Source organism: Nyctereutes procyonoides, unplaced genomic scaffold, assembly GCF_905146905.1.
Source record: "Nyctereutes procyonoides isolate TBG_1078 unplaced genomic scaffold, NYPRO_anot_genome, whole genome shotgun sequence".
NCBI lineage: Eukaryota > Metazoa > Chordata > Mammalia > Carnivora > Canidae > Nyctereutes > Nyctereutes procyonoides.
This window is the reverse complement of record NW_026575049.1, coordinates 49958413-49974752: the sequence shown is the minus strand read 5'-3', so window position 1 is coordinate 49974752 and position 16340 is coordinate 49958413. Positions and strand designations below refer to the sequence as shown.

General features: G+C 50.6%; 1 non-coding gene across 1 annotated transcript; it reads left to right on the top strand.

Moving 5' to 3' along the window:
• The first annotated feature begins 15937 nt into the window (after window positions 1-15937).
• On the top strand, window positions 15938-16042 carry LOC129512276 (U6 spliceosomal RNA). The gene has a single exon (XR_008665013.1). It is a non-coding gene; the product is annotated as a U6 spliceosomal RNA (small nuclear RNA).
• Window positions 16043-16340: the final 298 nt, after the last annotated feature.

Genomic DNA, 16340 nt, shown 5'->3' with positions numbered 1-16340 from the left:
AGGCTCTAGGACCCTGTGGGTGAGGCCGATGGGATAGATGTGGCCAGGGTGCTTTCTGTCCCACCGCCCCATCTGAGGGCTGATGACCTGCTGTCTGCACCTGCTAAGGTGTGGCTCAGCAGATACCACTGAGCTGTGGGATGCCAAGGAGTTTTCCTGCCAGGAACATGTGCATTCCATGGGAGTTGTGAAGACCTGGTATATCTTGTGGGTCAAAGGATGTTTGGGTGTGAGGTCAAGTCTGGATGTAGGAGCAGTCAGGGTGGTTAGGCTGGTGGGGGCAGGCTGGTGGGGCAGGGTTCCTGTGCATCAGGGAGCAGAGGAAAACGCTGGTGGAAGGTTGGGCATGACCCCAAGGGCCAGCCCGAGGTCTGTGACTTTCTCCCGGGGCTGAGGCAGCCATCCATCGGTGGTTCGGGCTGGACTGACCTGCAGAGGCCCAGCTCTGGTGCAGGCCCATGATGGGATGGGGGAGAGGCTTGGGTGGAGGCCTCTGAGCTTCCCCGGGGGCTGCCTGTAGGAGAGTCTTATGCCTTGTCCTTTGACATCAGGTCGTCAGCTCTCTGGAGCCACCAATCTTCCCTTCAGGGAATTGCTTCCTTTGGGGCTTTTTGCAGCCTGAGCAAAAGGGGGAATCTCTCAGGCTCCCTGGAGAAGCACACCTGATGGAACCTGGAATTCGAGGGCATGGCTAACAACCCTCTGAGAGTCAGGGTAAAATGGCCCCAGGTGCTCCAAGAAGCAGGGGCTCCTCATGGGCTGCACATGGGAATCACCTGGGAAACCTAAAACACTTCTGATTTATGGGCCCCAGAGGTTCTGACTAAGTTGGCCTGGGGTGTGACAAAGGCGTCAGGATTCTAAAAGCTCCCCAGAGGATTCTAGTGTGTGTGGCCAGAGCTGGGGGCCACTGCCCCCACAGCACTCGGCGGCATTTTAGTCAGCAGTGACCCCGAAGCCCGTGGGCCTCCCCAGCTCAAAGTCCTGTCTGGACACCCAGGGGCTGGCTCTCGTTAGGGTGAGTGTAAGAGGAAATTTCTTGAAATGCCCCGAGGTCCTGAGAGGAGAGTCCCGGATTCCCAGTGGGACCTCCTGAGGCCTGACACCGAGAGGGCCGCGTCCTCAGCGCCCGTCTCTCTCCGTCCCTCATAACTGTTCCTTCCTGCCCCGAGGCAGGATCCCCACCCCAATCTGCCTCCAAACCAAAATTTTTCTTTGACAACCATTAAAGATAAAATGTTAAAAGTCATCTAAGAAGACATGTGTAACCCACTGGAAATTTCAGGGCCGTGAGTCATCGCGCTCCTGGGCCCCTCAGATTCTTATGTAAAGTTGAGTCACTTTTTGTGAAGTCCGTGCACAGCAGACAAAAATTGGAAGGCTCTCAAGATGTGGTGTGTGTGTGTGTGTGTGTGAGAGAGAGAGAGAGAGACAGAGAGAGAAAGCAAGAGAGAGAGAAAGTGAGCAAGAGAGCAAGAGCCTTGGCATTTGTAGCTTTAAGACCCAGGTGGTAACTCTGAGTTAACTCCCGAGATTCCTCCTCCCTTATACTTGTTCTCCATTCCCCGCGCTACATTCTCGCTCCCGAGGGCAGGTGTGCAGATTCTGTCATCCAGCTGCTTGGGCTCAGGCATGACTGTCCCTGGATCCCCAGGACCGGCAGGGCAGTGTGGGTGGGATGCCTCTGTTCCCCTCATCCTGTGGCGGGGGGCCCTGCACCCCTACTGGGTGCAGGCCCCAGAGCCTGAGAGGTGGATCAGACACGTCTGGGCTCTGTTCTGGCTCTGGATCCTTTATTTCTGGATTTCTCAGAAAAACACAGAGGCAACAAAAATAAATAAATTTAAAAAACGAAACAAAACACAGAGGCCGTGGAGCAGGATCCAGGAGGACAAAAAAAGAATCGTAGACACTTCAAGGGAACAAAATGAGGGAGCCCGTTCCCTGGGGAATAAAGTTGCTCTTTGAGAGTTTGACCATAAAACTGACACACAGACACGGAGCAGACCGAAGCAAAATCGCTCTTAAAAAGAGAGAACGGGCCCAGGTCGGCAAGATTAATTTAGGTGTAGAGGGAAAGATGCGTGTCTGAGGGGGCCAGGTCTGCAGCGGGGGTGTTGAAAAGGGCCAGGCCCCAGAATGTGGCCACACCCGGCTCCCACTGCCTCACGGAGAGAGAGGGAGTCTGGCTGCCTCCTCCCAGGGATGGGTGTGCCTGGGCCGGGGAGAGGGGGAGCAGATGCCTCCCACTGGTGCTGCCCAAGATGTTCAATCTATACCCCATGAGGACTGTCCCTGGTTTTGAGTCCAGGCTCCCGAGGACTAGCTCCCCAAGAAGTGTGCCATGGGGAAGGGGTGGCATGACATGTACAGACAAGAGGGCGACCAGGTAGTGATCATTTTCCTTGTGAATGAACAAATCCTCCTGTGCCTTTGCCCCACGGGACTCCTTCCCTCCATCTCCAAGATGAAAGATATCAGGAGAGCCCCTGGAGGTGGTGAAGTCATCATGAATGCCACCCCCCACCCCCAGAACCCACTGACCTCCCCAGGAGGTGTCCCCAGTGTGCCACAGGCCCCGCCCCTTTCTCTTGCTCCAGTAAGGGAGCCACTAGCCTCATGTGGCCATAGAGCACTTCAAATGTGGCTAGTCTGAATCAAGATGTACCCAAAGGGTCAAATTCCTATGGGATTTTGAAGACATAGTATGAAAAAAGGATGCAAAATATCTCAATAATTTTCTAGGGGTGCCTGGCTGGCTCTATTGGCAGAGCACGTAACTCTTGATCTCGGGGGTGTAGAGATCTTGTTGGGTGTAGAGATTACTTAAAAATAAAATCTTTAAAAAAGAATAATTTTCTATATATTGATTTCATGTAGAAATAATATTTTGGCTGTATTAAAGAACATGTCATTGAAACAAATCTCTCTGGCTTGTTTCTACCTTAGGTCCTGCCTCCAGTACCTCCCAAATGAAAATAAAGGGACAAAGACAGCAGAAGAACAGACAACAGCTGCAGAATTTTGGAAGCCAGAGTCAGATGGGTGAGGGGACATGGACTTCCCTGACCGGATATAGTAAAATTCGACATTGTTGTTCTGGGTCGATTAGTGTTCCCCTAATGTCCACCCGGAACCTCACCAGGTGATCTAATTTAGAAATAGAATTTTGCAGATGTAATTAGTTAAGTTAAATGAGGTTTGAGAGCACCTGGGTGGCTCAGCGGTTGAGCATCTACCTTTGGCTCAGGTCGTGATCCCGGGGTCCTGGGATCGAGTCCCACATCCGGCTCCCCACAGTGAGCCTGCTTCTCCCTCTGTGTCTCTGCGTGTCTCTCATGAATAAATAAAGAAAATCTTAAAAAATAAAAATAAAATAAGAGATTTGACTGGATTAAGGAGGGCCCTCAGTCCAGTGAGGCCTCGTGAAGATACAGAGACAAAGAAATAAGCCCATGCTGGCTGCAGGCAGTATGGGAGGGGGCCTCGGGGTTACCCAAACAACTCCTTGTCTCCAGAGGGTGGGGGCAGGGGAACGGGCTGTGGGGGAGAGAGCCACGTGGCTTAGCCAGCCCAGACTCATGTTTTCCTTGGCCAGGGCTGGGATTCCTCTTAAGGTTTCTGCCCCCAGAGAGCAGCGAGCCTGAACCGGGTAGTGGCCAGATGCCGTGTTTCATTCTGACTGTCCAGGCTGAGACAGGGACCAAAGATCATCCATGGAATGTGTGTGCCGTCCTAGTGGGGGGCTGTGGGATTGTCTTTAGAGGTGCAAGTTCAAGGGGCCCAGACTCAAAGATGGTCTGACCCAGAACCCCCAAATGGCCCACACTTTTGGAGGGCTCTTGAGTTGCAGGGAGGCAGGCTGGACTGTTCTGGTTCCTCCTGAGGTTTCCAAGGGATCCCAGAGGTGACCTTGAAACTACTGTCTGGAGCCTCTGTCAGAAGAGACTCTCCCTCTTCTGCACACTGTAGTACCCAGTATTATTATTTTTGTTGTTATCGTTGAATGGCTTTCCAAGAAACACTCAGGTCAAGAGCTCAGGTTGTCCACTTTTTGCCATGCAGGCCACCTGCGCCTAACCCAGCCCCTTCATGTTTGCTTTGAGTTGTCCTGGTTGTCCGTTCTGCCTCTGAGATCCCATCTCTGGGGGATTTGTCACAGCTCAAAAAGGAACAGTAATACAGTAAGTCACTCTTTCTACAAATATTTACCAAGTGCCATCAGGCCCCATGTCAGACCTCTTCCAAGCACACGGTAATTGGATTAGCGCTCCCATCCCCTTTCTGGACAGTTCTGTGGGGGTTCTCTGGGCCTGCAGGCAGTGCCTGAGCTCAGGCTGCTCTGGGGAGCATGGATTCTGACCAATGAATGACTGACCTGGCAAAGGACCCAGACTGGGCACAGTATCAAAGTGAGGGTGAGAGTGGGGCACCTGGGTGGCTCGGTCGGTTGAGCATCTGCCTTTGGCTCAGGTCATGATCTCAGGGTCCTGGATCCAGCTCTGTGTCGGGCTCCTTGCTGAGCAGGGAGTCTGCTTCTTCCCCTCCCTCTGCCTGCTGCTCCCCCTGCTTGTGCTCTCTGTCAAATAAATAAATCCTTAAAAAAAAAAAAAAAAAAGCCAAAAAAAGGGTGAGAACTGGCCAACCCTGTCTGTCATGTCCAGTCTCTGGCAGGGTCTGGGTGCCTCTGCCTCTCTCAGCAGGGAGCCTGCTTCCCTCCCTGGGCCTGTCTCCAGCTCTCAGGCCTCTCCTCCTGCCTGCTTCTTATCTCTATTTCCAGTGTTTAGAAAATGTCATCCTGAGTGGCCAGGGCTGTGAGCTGCTGTGAGAGCAAGGAGAGATTTGCTGCAGGGTGATGGGGTCCCCGGGGCCTGGTTTCGGGTGCTCAGAGCTTGTCAGAGTTGCAGGGACCACCAGAGACCAGCCACTCCTGCCAGACGCCCGCTCGCTGGCCCCACCAGGCCCCCTTCTACTTCACCTTGGGAAGGTTGAGATTTGTAGTTTTGATAGATGGGGCAGGGAATTCAATGGTTTCTCTAGACCCCAACTTCCCCCTACCAGCACTTTTTAAACTGGAATCCAGGGACACCCACTCTGCTTCTCTTGATCAACACAAGGCCAGAATGCCGACCTCTTCTGCTTAGGAAGAAGCCCTACCAGCATCCATGTGCAGACAGCACTTCTGCGGCGCCAGGGGCCAGGAGGGCTGGGGGGGCAGCCCCGCCTCTGAGAGGCCTGATGCCCTTTCATGCTGGCAGCACAGGCTTCAAGGACTCAGTGTCCTGGGGTGACAGAGGCCCCAAACTGCTGTCCTTCAGATTATAAGGACTCCAGTCACTAGCTCTTCTAGTCTCTTGGCCATTTTCTCTTTCCCATGAGGACTGAAGAAGAAACAAATGGACGTTAGTTCCGGCAATGAGGATGTGGATAAACTGAGGGTTGGGGGGTGTCTTGAGATCGGATCGGGGCGGGGGGCAGACTGCTGATAGAGCTTCTTCCCCTGGCAGGTTATTCATAGACCAACCCCTCCCCACGGGCTTTGGTGTATACCAAAGAGGCACAACCAGGAGACAGATGTTTTCTCCAGATCTTTCCAATCTTATGGCTTTTATAATTAGACCTGGAAAAACATCTTTCCCTTTCTTCATTTCTTTGAAAAAGCAAGATTGGCTGAAACACAAAGTGATCACTGGAACCTTTTGAAAGTAGAAAAAAATAAAGAGATGACCTTTTGAGAATCATGCTTCATTTCCCCATTCTGCCTCCCCATCTCTTCCCCATGGCTCCTGCCCCTGCCTCAGTGAGGAAAATGCCCCTGCTGTGGCTTTGACTCTAGGGGAGATGGGAGACCAGATAACAGCCCAGTGTTTCAAAGCCATTTTCCCCAAGGACCCAACTGCTTGCAAAGTCTCTGAAAAAACCTTGGCCAACCTCCTGGCCCAGCTGCTGGCCTTGAAACTGAGGCTGCTTGGCCTGTCCAGGAAGCCCGTAAATCCCCAAGTCGGCAAGAAACTACACTCTGGAGCTTGCCTCTTTGCTCAGATGCCTGGCTGCAGGCCCTGGACTGTCCTCAGCCAGTCTAGAAGCTGGTGTAAATAAGCACGTTTATCTAAGGTAGACCTCATTTTTTTCTGAGGAATTGTATCCCCTCGGGGGCATCGGCAATCAAAAAGTTCATTGTTCCCTTTGGGAGCCATAGCTCTTTCCCACCTGACAGTTGATATTTAATTGATGGCTGCTGTTCTTCATAGGGTTTTCAGCACATCACATGGTATTAGTACAATTTCAGCTAAATGTTAACTCCTTTGCTTCTGAGGCAGAGAGTGGTGGCTCTCTCAATACCCATCTAACCTGCCATAAGCCCCCAAAGGGATAGTTGCACATCTATCACAGGTCACAAATTCTCAAGTCTTGCATTCCCGGAGACCGGAACCAAGCACAGCTTGCAGATGATAGCTCCTGGGAGTTGAGGCAAGCTGTGAGGGCTTCAAGTCTGGGAGAAAAGAAGGACCCTTTTCTCTCTCGAGGGTGAGAGACCTGGGGAAACCAGCCTGGAAGCCTTGAAGACGTGGGATGTCAACATTAGAGAGGTACAAGATGGCCAACAGGCAGAATTTGGGACCCCACTGGGGCCATGCAGCAGATGTGGGGCAGATGAAGCCAAACAGCTCATGGGGTAAATCTTCAGGCCCTGGACGTGGCAGTGGGCTCCAGGAGAAAGCAGGGGAGTTCTAGATCCAATCCAGGCTGCCCTCAAAGCTCAAGAACCTCAGGAGGGAGGCCGCCAGCCAGACTGGCTGCCACAGGCCTATCTTCTACCCACCTTGTCTCCTCAAAGACTGCCTGGCCTCAGGCCAGTCCCTGCACCCGTGCCTCGGGTTTTCCCATCTGTGGCAGGGGATGGTGCTACTGAAGGAAAGGATGGGGACTCAAAGGCTGAGGGAAATGCTTAGTACAAGGAAGGAGCCAAGTGAGGAAGGGTGACTGCTGTGGGGACCACCGGCCACATCTTGCCAGCTGAGTTCCATCTTGAGCCTGGGAGCCAGCAGGCTTTATAACCACAAGCGATCCTGAGATGGCTCTTGAACCACAGTGCTCGACGGGCGGGCAGGCCTGGCCCCCTCGTGGGCTCAGGGCCGAGCCTCCGCCAGCCGGGGCCCTTCTGCCTCTGGGGCTTGTCTCAGGAGCTCTTGGTGGGCTGACATTGCCCCGAGAGATCCTGGCCAGCCCTTCCCCCTTCTCCCCAGCCCTTCCTGCTTGGGTGTTTGGGATTAACATGCATCCCTTGAACCTTTTCATTTTTCTACCCAGATGGAAACTTGGCCAGCCACCAGGCCTGGATGTGCTCGCGGTATGGCTGGGCTCAGGCCAAGCCCACGGTAATTATAATCACATGTGAGGCGCCCGCTGGCTCGCTGGGCGCCGGGGGGCCGGGGGTGAGCACGGCTGCCAGCGGGGAGGGCCTGGGCTGGGCGCTGGGCTCCGGGCTCCCGGCTCCAGTCAAGTGTGCAGACAGTGGGGCCTTGGGCTCCTGCCCTCCCCTCTCTGACCCTCAGTTTCCTCGATTAAATAAAGGGATGGGCCTACAGGCCCCAGGAGGGCCCTGCCTATGCTCTGGGAGTCCCAGATAGCATCAGAGGTGGACCGGCTCTCAGGCGGACCGGCCCCCTGTGCTCTTCCCAGCCCTGGCCTGGCCTCATATGTGCACAGAGTGGGGCCTGCCCCTGCCCTGCATTATCGATCTAGATGCTTTCTCACGAGACAGAGCGCCACGGGGGGGGGGTACCGAGACGGGCACGATCCCATGGGTTGGGAGAGGGGGGGATTGAGAGTGCTTAGGGAAGAGTCTGGAAGGAGAGATAGAAGAGTGTCCAAGACAGCCTCCGCCAGCTGCCCATGTGACATCCCATGTGCATAGGCCCCTCTGCTGGATTTCATCTATTTTCCAGTGTAACACTATTCTGAGCATGGATGCGGCAGCCTGGAGAGTCCTTCACCCAGGGGGTTGTCATGGCTTTGTTCCATTCACAGTGGAGTCTCAGAAGGCTGTCATGAGGAGCCGTCGAAGAGCTGTGAACAGTGGTTCGCTGGCTAACAGGCGTTGCCACGGGCAGGGGTCACATTCCCAAGCACCCGGTCTGCGTAGAGGTGAGGGAGGGGAGAGTTTGTCCAACTTCGCAGAACCCTAGCAGGTGCTCTCCCTCACCCCGCTTTCTACCTGCGTGTGTGCCTCTCTTCCTTGGCCTCTCGTGTCTTTCTCCGCTGGATTTCTCGTTCCCTCTTCTTCCTCCTTTCTAGGAGCCCAAAGATGTGGGGGAAAGAGCATGGCCTGGGGGTCAGGCAGCTTTGATCTCCGAGCCTCAGGCTTCTGGTCTACGAAATGGGGTGGCGGAGAGGGTTACTGATAACCTAACCACGGCGTGGTTGGTGAGATTAAGTAGGACGATATGTACAAAGCTTCAGGCCGGGCAGAGAAAAGTGTCAATAAAAGGCAGCATTATTTATCCAAAATATCGACCAAAATTCGTCTTAAAAGATTGGTTATACTCAATTAACGTTTATTCCCATCTTTAATAAAAATCAGGTAATTCCAACTTTTTTCTTCCTTGCGCTTATAAAATCGAATGACCATATTGAGATGGATTGCTCTCCACTGCCTGTGGCTTCTGGTTTTCCTTGCCAGGATCTAACTTACAACCACGCTGCCAGGGGTGTGGCGAGCTGAGGACCCCTGTGCCCCCCGCCGGAGGCCCAGGCCATGCAGAAGCAGGCGTGCTGCTGCTGTCCCCCAGGCTGGAGGACCAGCGCCCCTCGGGCCCCCCTTCCCGTCTGCTCAGCAGAGCGGCTGCCCCCACTTCTCCACTGTGCTTGGCGGCAACAAGGGGTTCAGAAGCCACTGTGTCCTGGGAAGAAGGGAAGGGGCATGGGAACTGAGAGATAGAAGAGAAGTTTCACAACATGTTGAGACATGAATACAGGCAAAATATTTGTCCCTGCCCAGGGCACACCGTGGAGTGCCAGACACGCGGGAAGAGGACAGGGTTAGGTGTGACACCCATGGGGGGCGCTGGCCAGTCAGCCCTCCCTCTGCCTTCTGCCTCTTTATTGCAATGTGAGGGACTAAACACCAAGGTCCCCCTTGGGATCCTAGCCTCCCAGGACTCTCTGATTTGTGGGAGCAGAAGTCTGGTGTGCTTGGCATGAAGGATGGGACCCTTCCTGCCTCCTCTCCATCCCCGGGTCCTTCCCCCAGCCTGTGAAAGGCCGCGGGCCTCTGCTCCCTCAGACACAGACAACCAGACACGACGACACTTCCCAGGGTCCTGTGACCCTCTCTTGAACCAGTGTTCCACCTTGCTCCCTCCTTTTACTCCTGAGACCTCCCAAAAGCGTTGGGGGTACAGGCGGTCTTGCCCCGCACCTCTCGGGCCCTGGAGGGAAAGCGCGGAGGGTGTGCTCACCGGCAGGGGAAGGACGTCGGGCCTGATGGCTGCGCGGCCTTCTCGGGATCGCCTGACGCTCGCTCACTCGGTTCTGCTCCCAGGTGGCTGTGTTTGGAGCAATGAGCCTGTTTTCATTTCCTCGAGCTGCTGTAACGAATTACCACCAACTTGGTGACCTAAAATAACAGAAATTTATTCTCTCACAGTTTTGGAGGCTAGAAGTCTGAAATTAAGGTGTTGTCAGGGCCACAACTCTCTCCAGAGGCCCTGGGGGAGAATCCTTCCTCCTGTCCTCTGGCTTCCAGTGGCTTCCAGCGATCCTCCGCTTGTGGCTGCATAGTTCCAATCTCTGCCTCCGTCTTCACATGGCTTTCCTCTGTGTCTGGCTCCTCCACGTGTTTCTTGTAAGGACACCCGCTATTGGATTCAGGGCCCACCTGAATGATCCAGATGATTTCATCTCCAGGTCCTCAGGGACACCTGCAGAGTCCTTTTTTCCACATAAGTGCCCATTCACAGGTTCCAAGGACCAGGACATGGACATACCTTTGGTGGGGAAACTGTGTCCCCCCAGAGTGCTCCTTCCCTGTCCCCCCTCACCTTTCCAGGTGGCTGGATGAGATGTGGGCATCTGAGCTCCAGACACAGGCTTAGCTCCAATCTGCAGACTGGCCTGTCGCCCGCGGTGCGGTGGCCCGCAGGTCTGAGCCGGCCAGTGGGAGGGATGCTTTCTGGGATGGGGAGACGGGGAGCCCAAGCCAGCTAGCGGTGGGGTCAGAGGGGGAAGGGTGCTGGGAGTTGATTCCCAGGGTGAGCAGAGACTGAGAGGGAGCTGCTGCTGTAGGCAAAGAGCAGTAAAGTGGCCCACGGAGAGGAAGATGGAGCAGGCCCAGAGAGGAGAGGGGGTGCCCTGGGGGACACCTCACAGCTCACCGGAGACAGGGAGAGAGCTCTTGCTTCCAGGGACTGCTTTGGCTCCTGGTAGCTCTTCAGACACAGGGCAAGGTCATCTGTGCTCTGCAGAAAAAAGAAGAACCTATTCCCTGAGGCTCTGGAGAGCCTTTTTGGGGGGGCCACAGGAGCCTGAGCAAACAAAGAAAGACATTCCTTGTTCTATGGCTGGAGCCCGAGGTCACCTCCAAAGACTCTTAGTGAAGACATTGGCTTAGCGATGTCACCTTACTGCTCTTACCATCAAGAGGTGATGTCGTCTCTCCTCCCTTGAATCCAAGCTTGGCAACATGACTTATTTTGGCCAATGAGACCTTAGCAAATGTAAGCAGAAGCTGGAAACCCACTTGTGCATGAGGATTGCCCTCTCTTTGGCCGCGGTTGGAAGGCAGAGACCAGGAAGTGGATGGGCCTGGGCTGGCTGCTGCAGAGGCCACACGGAGAAGTGAGGTAGGTCAGCCTTTCACTTGCTGACTGCTGGATGTGGGAGCGGGAACGTGCTAGACCATCCAGTCCTAGTCAACTACCGGGTGACTATGGCTGCATGCGTGAGCCCAGGCAAGACCAGTGGAAGAACCACCAACTGAGCCCAGCCAAACTGCTGACCTACAAAATTGTGAGCCAAGAAAGTGGCTGCAGTCTCAAGCTACCAGATTTTGGCGTGGTTTGCCTTGTACAGTCCCCAGGTAGGAGAGCCTCCAACCTGCCAAATATGGAGTCAGGCCCTGGAGGGAGACTCTGGTGGCTCTCAGGGGTATGTGGCAGATCCCCCATGAGCCATCCATTCCCCCTTTTTTCTTTTTAGGAATGGAACTTTTAGTAACGGCACGAGTCCAGCTAACTAGAGACTATTTTGCAGCTAAGCATGATGACATTTTTACTGATGGAATGGAATGAGAGGGATGCGTGCAACTTCTGTTACTTCTTTAAAAGGAATTTGCTTGCCCTATGCTTCCTTGATTCCCCCCTTCCTGCAGGCCAGAATTCAGAGCTGGGGCCAGTTGTCCAGGAGGGTGGACGACCTTGGCAGGGAGGCAGGACCTTTGAAGGTGGTGGCTCCCGTTGCCTCACATGGCTGAGTGGTTCCATGAAAGGGGGGCTGCTATGAAGCCTACTTTCTCATTAGTTGGTCCTTGATTCCCTCTATGGAAAGATAATCCCCACCTTCTGAATTTCCCCAGTATTTTCTCTGCCATATTCTATATGCATCACATACATCACATACTGATGGGCCTGGTGCCAAAGGATGTAGGGACACTCGTTATTTTGGTTTGTTTATGTGGCATCTGTTCTTCTGCTTCTGCTCTAGCACTTCAGTTTTCCTCTGGGAGCCACCCCTTCACCTGCTCTTAACCCTTGAGCTTTGGACAGGGCTCACCCCCACCCCAGTCATGAGTCAAGGCTAAGTCAGGACTCATCAATCCAGTAGGAACCCAGCAGGACTTTGGGAGGAAAAGGCCAGAGGGAGCCTTAGAAGAGGGAGTCAGGGCTGGGGAGGAAAACCTCACTGTCCTTGGGGTGTTGAACTGGAGGATGAGATTCTGGGGCCATGAGCAGCCATTTGCCTCCACTAAGGGAGCACTCCCTCAAGAATGGAGCCAACCAGAGGAAGGCTGGTCTGAGAGGGAAGTTCTTGATGGTGCTGTTTGCACACCTGGATCAAGCAAGCCACCCTTGCCCTTTTTTAGTTACTTTAGCCAACAATTCCCTTTTATGCTGAAGCCAGTTTAAATTAGGTTTCTATTATTGGCAGACAAGATGATTTAACTAATGCAAGAGGCTCAAACAGTCTGTTGAGTGAATGAATGAGCGAATGCACGAATGGGTATAACTAAAATCCCTGCCCTCCTACGGCAGGAATGCTCCTTGCGAAGCCAAATCTCCAGCGTGATTTGGGCGGATTTCTTCGAGGAGTGATCCATCAAAACATTGAGTCTATTCATGATCTACAGGTGCCTCCCTGTCTAAGGCAGACAAAGCCTTAGAAGGAGAAGCAGCCAGGCCTGTCTCCATCCTCAAGGAGGCAGACACGCACGCTTTCTGTAACATATTTATTTGTTTGCACGCTTTCCTCCCACCTGCTCCAGGAGGGCGGCAATGTTTGTCCTCTTCAGAGCTGTACTGAACATCCTTTCACGTGTTCCTTGGCCATTTGTAGATCTTCATTGGAGAAATGTCTGTTTTTCTCTCTTGCTCATTTTTATATTGGGTTATCTTTTCATCGAATTATAAGTGTTGTTTATATATTCTGGATACAGGTCATTTATCAGATAGATGATTTGCAAATATTTTATTTCATGCAGTGGGGTGTATTTTCACTTTCTTGATGGTACCATTTGTAGCACAAATTTTTAAAATTTTAGCATATTAAAAGAAACTGCTTTATTGAAGTATAATTTGTGTACCATGAATTTCACCCTAATGCTGCGATTCAATGATTTTTTAGTAAACTTACAGAGTTGTGCATCACCATAACCATCATTGTAATCTAGTGTTAGAACATTTCCATCATCCCTCAAAGAACTATTGTGGCCACTTGCAGGCCACCCCTGTTTCACTGTCAGCCCCAGCCAGCCACTCTGGATGTGCCTGCTTGGGACACATCCTATAAATGGAATCATATGATATGTAGTCTTTAATTTCTTAGCCTAATAATTATGAGGTTTATATGTGATATAGCATGTGTCAGGAGCTTGTTTCTTTTTAATTGCTGACTAGTATTCCATTGTGTATCTATTTACTAGTTGACAGTCATTTGAGTTATTTCTAGTTTGGTGCTATTATGAACAGAGCCACTATAATTTGATGTAATTGTCTTTGTAGCTTGGGCTGCTATAACGAAACACCATGGTCCGGGTGGCTTAAACAACAATTATTTCTCACCATTCTGGGGGCTGGAAATCCAAGATCCAAGTGCTGGCAGATTCAGTTCCTCTTCCTGGCTGGTAGATGGTTGCCTTTTCTCTCTCTCCTCACATGGCAGAAAGAGTGATTTGGTTCCTCTCTTCTTATGAAGACACTAATCCCATCATGGGGGCCCCACCCTCATGACCTCATCTAAACCTAATTGCCTCCCAAAGGCACCACCTCCAAATACCATTATGTTGGGGGGTAGGGGGAAATAGGGCTTCAACATGTGGATTTGGGGGGACACAAGCATTCAGTCCATAATAGTAATTACTGATATGATTGGATTTACATCTGTCTTTTTGATACGTCTCATGTCTGTTTTGTTCCTGTTTTTCCTTTATTGGCTTCTTTTGTGTTAAATAGCTACCATGTTAATTTCTTTTTTGGTTTTAAACTGTGTTATTTTCTTAGTGGTTCTTCTAGGGATGATATATGCATCTTAGCTTATCACAAAGTAAGAGGATATTTGACATTTTAGGTGACAGTTTGTTAGCTAAAATTAGTCAGAAATTTGGTATTTAATAAATAAGTAATTTAAATATTTCATGATTCCATTCAATTTATATTACTGCAAATTAGTAGTTATTAAATTAACTTCATAACAATTTCATAAGTAATTATTTCTTTAGTACTTAGGCATTTGGTATGTGATCTCTGTCTGTACCCCTGCCCTGGGGTCTGCACTTGTTGGGGACAGATGTGCCTTTCTCATATTGGCATGGGTGTATTTTTTTCACATAGCTATATTCAGAATATGAATTATATATTATGAATACTCCAAGTATTTAGCCTGCTTTTTATCTTACTTATTTTTACCAGCTATTTATTTATTTACTTATTTATTTTTAGTTAAAAATGAGAACAGTTTAATATTAGGAACGATAAGGCGAGGAAGTAGTTTTTGACAGATAAAAAATTTTAACAAAGTTTCAGATAAATTTCAATTTCCCTGCTATTCATATAAAGCTTAGAACAAGCTATCACTACAGCCATATGTTGCTGTCTAAGATATTTTACCAGCTTTTTAAACTTAACATTTTGTTGTAGGCATTTTTATTCACCATAAGTCTCAGTGAACTTCTTTTATAAAAGCTGCAGTTGGATTTCATTGAATGGGTGGGGCAAACTTCAGTTAACCATTTCTCTGCTTTAGGACATTTAGGCCATTTTCAGTTTTTAGCTTATTTCTTTTCTTTTTTTAAAGATTTTATTTATTTATTCATGAGAGACACAGAGAGAGAGAGAGAGGCAGAGACGCAGGCAGAGGGAGAAGCAGGCTCCCCATGGGGAGCCCAGTGCAAGACTAGATCCCAGGACCCTGGGATCACACCCTGAGCCAAAGGAAGACGCTCAACCACTGAGCCACCAGGTGCCCCTTTAGTTTGTTTCTTAATGTTTCAGTGAGCGTCTTTGCTCACCTCATACTTTCCCCATTTCAGAATCTTCGGCAAAAATCCCCAGGGGTGAGATTACTCTGTCGAAGAGGACAACTATTTTTGTAGTTCTCCGGTCCCTATGATATTTATGATTTTTCTCCAGAATGGTGGGGTATTGTGATCACACTCATGCGCACACTGGGTGCCAACCGGTCTATTTGACATTTGCGTTCCTTTGGTGGTTAGTTAGTTAGTTAGGTTGGACGTTTTTCTGTACATTGGTTTACTGGTCTCAATTTGCTTTCTGTAAATGGTTTCTTTGTACCCCCTGCCTTGTTATCTATAAGGCTCTTTGGTTTTAAACTTTCAGTGTATATGAGTCCTTTATGTAGCACGTCCTCCTCATAACTGTTTAGGAAGGAGCCAGAGTACAAATACATAAAAACAGATAGTAACCTTTTATCTTCACTGTTTGCTGCTGATATTTCTCTCCACTTGTCCCTTTTCAGTCTTTTTTTTTTAATGCAGAACATTTTTCTGTAGTCAAACCGGCTAATTTCTCCTTTGTGATTTTTATCAGTGATTTCCAAGTTTAATAAAAGACATTCTCCCTCTGGAGATTTGATGAATGTTTAAGTCTCTCTTCTAGTTTTCCTAGGTTATTAAAAAATATGGAACTCTTTAATCCCTATAAAATTTTTCTTTAAAGACTCCCTCTGGTCCGAGGCAGGGGATAATTTCAAAGAATAAGTTTCTCAAATTTAGCAGTTTCCTTTCCTGGTTTCTTTGCCTGTGTTGGCACTTGGGGCTGAGCCTGACCACGTCCTGCAGGCCGTCTGTCTGTCTATCTGTCTGGACGGAAGGGATAACAGAATCGGAACTTGTCTCTTGAACTACACTCCCATCCAACAGGCAGCGCAGGGTCATGGAAGAACAGGACCCAGAACTGGGTCTGGCCCCTGTGTGTGGACTCTTAGCCTCCCATTCTCCCTCTGCAAAATGGGGCCAAGAGCACCTGACAGACAGGGCTGTTGTGAAGATGGTAGGAGACAAAATATGGAAAGTTCTAGAACACCACTTGGCCTCTCATGGATCTCTCAGGGCCCTGCCTTTGCAGTGACTTGACTGCTGGGTCCCACCCCATGACCAAAGGTGTCCCTGAGCCTCCCTCACCACAAAGCGTAGGCAGACCTACCAGAGCAGTTAAGAGTATTTACTTTTTTAGGTGAGAAAATTGAGGGTTAGAAAGTCTAAATGGTGCGCCTGCTTCGGTCACACACAAGCTAAAATTGGAAAGATGCAGAGTTAGGATGGCTCCTGTGCAAGGATGACACACAAATTCATGAAGTATGCCTTTTTTTTTTTTTAAGAAGACGATGTAAATGTCAGAGCAGCCAACGCCCTTGCCTGCTCTGACACACTGCATCCTCCGCTCTTCTTGGCCTCGCCGCACCTCAGCTCCTCAGCACCCTCAATGTGAAATGGAGCTAATTGTCCTCATCGGTCTCCACTGCTGAAGGGTTATTTGATGATCAAATGAAAGGCTCTGAAAAAGGCCACGGAAAAATCCAGAGGCAAGGTAGCGTCCCCATGGGTGGCTCAGTCCACTCCTCCCTCAGCCTGGACACAGACGAGGCCTTGTGTTAGGTCTGCAAGGCTC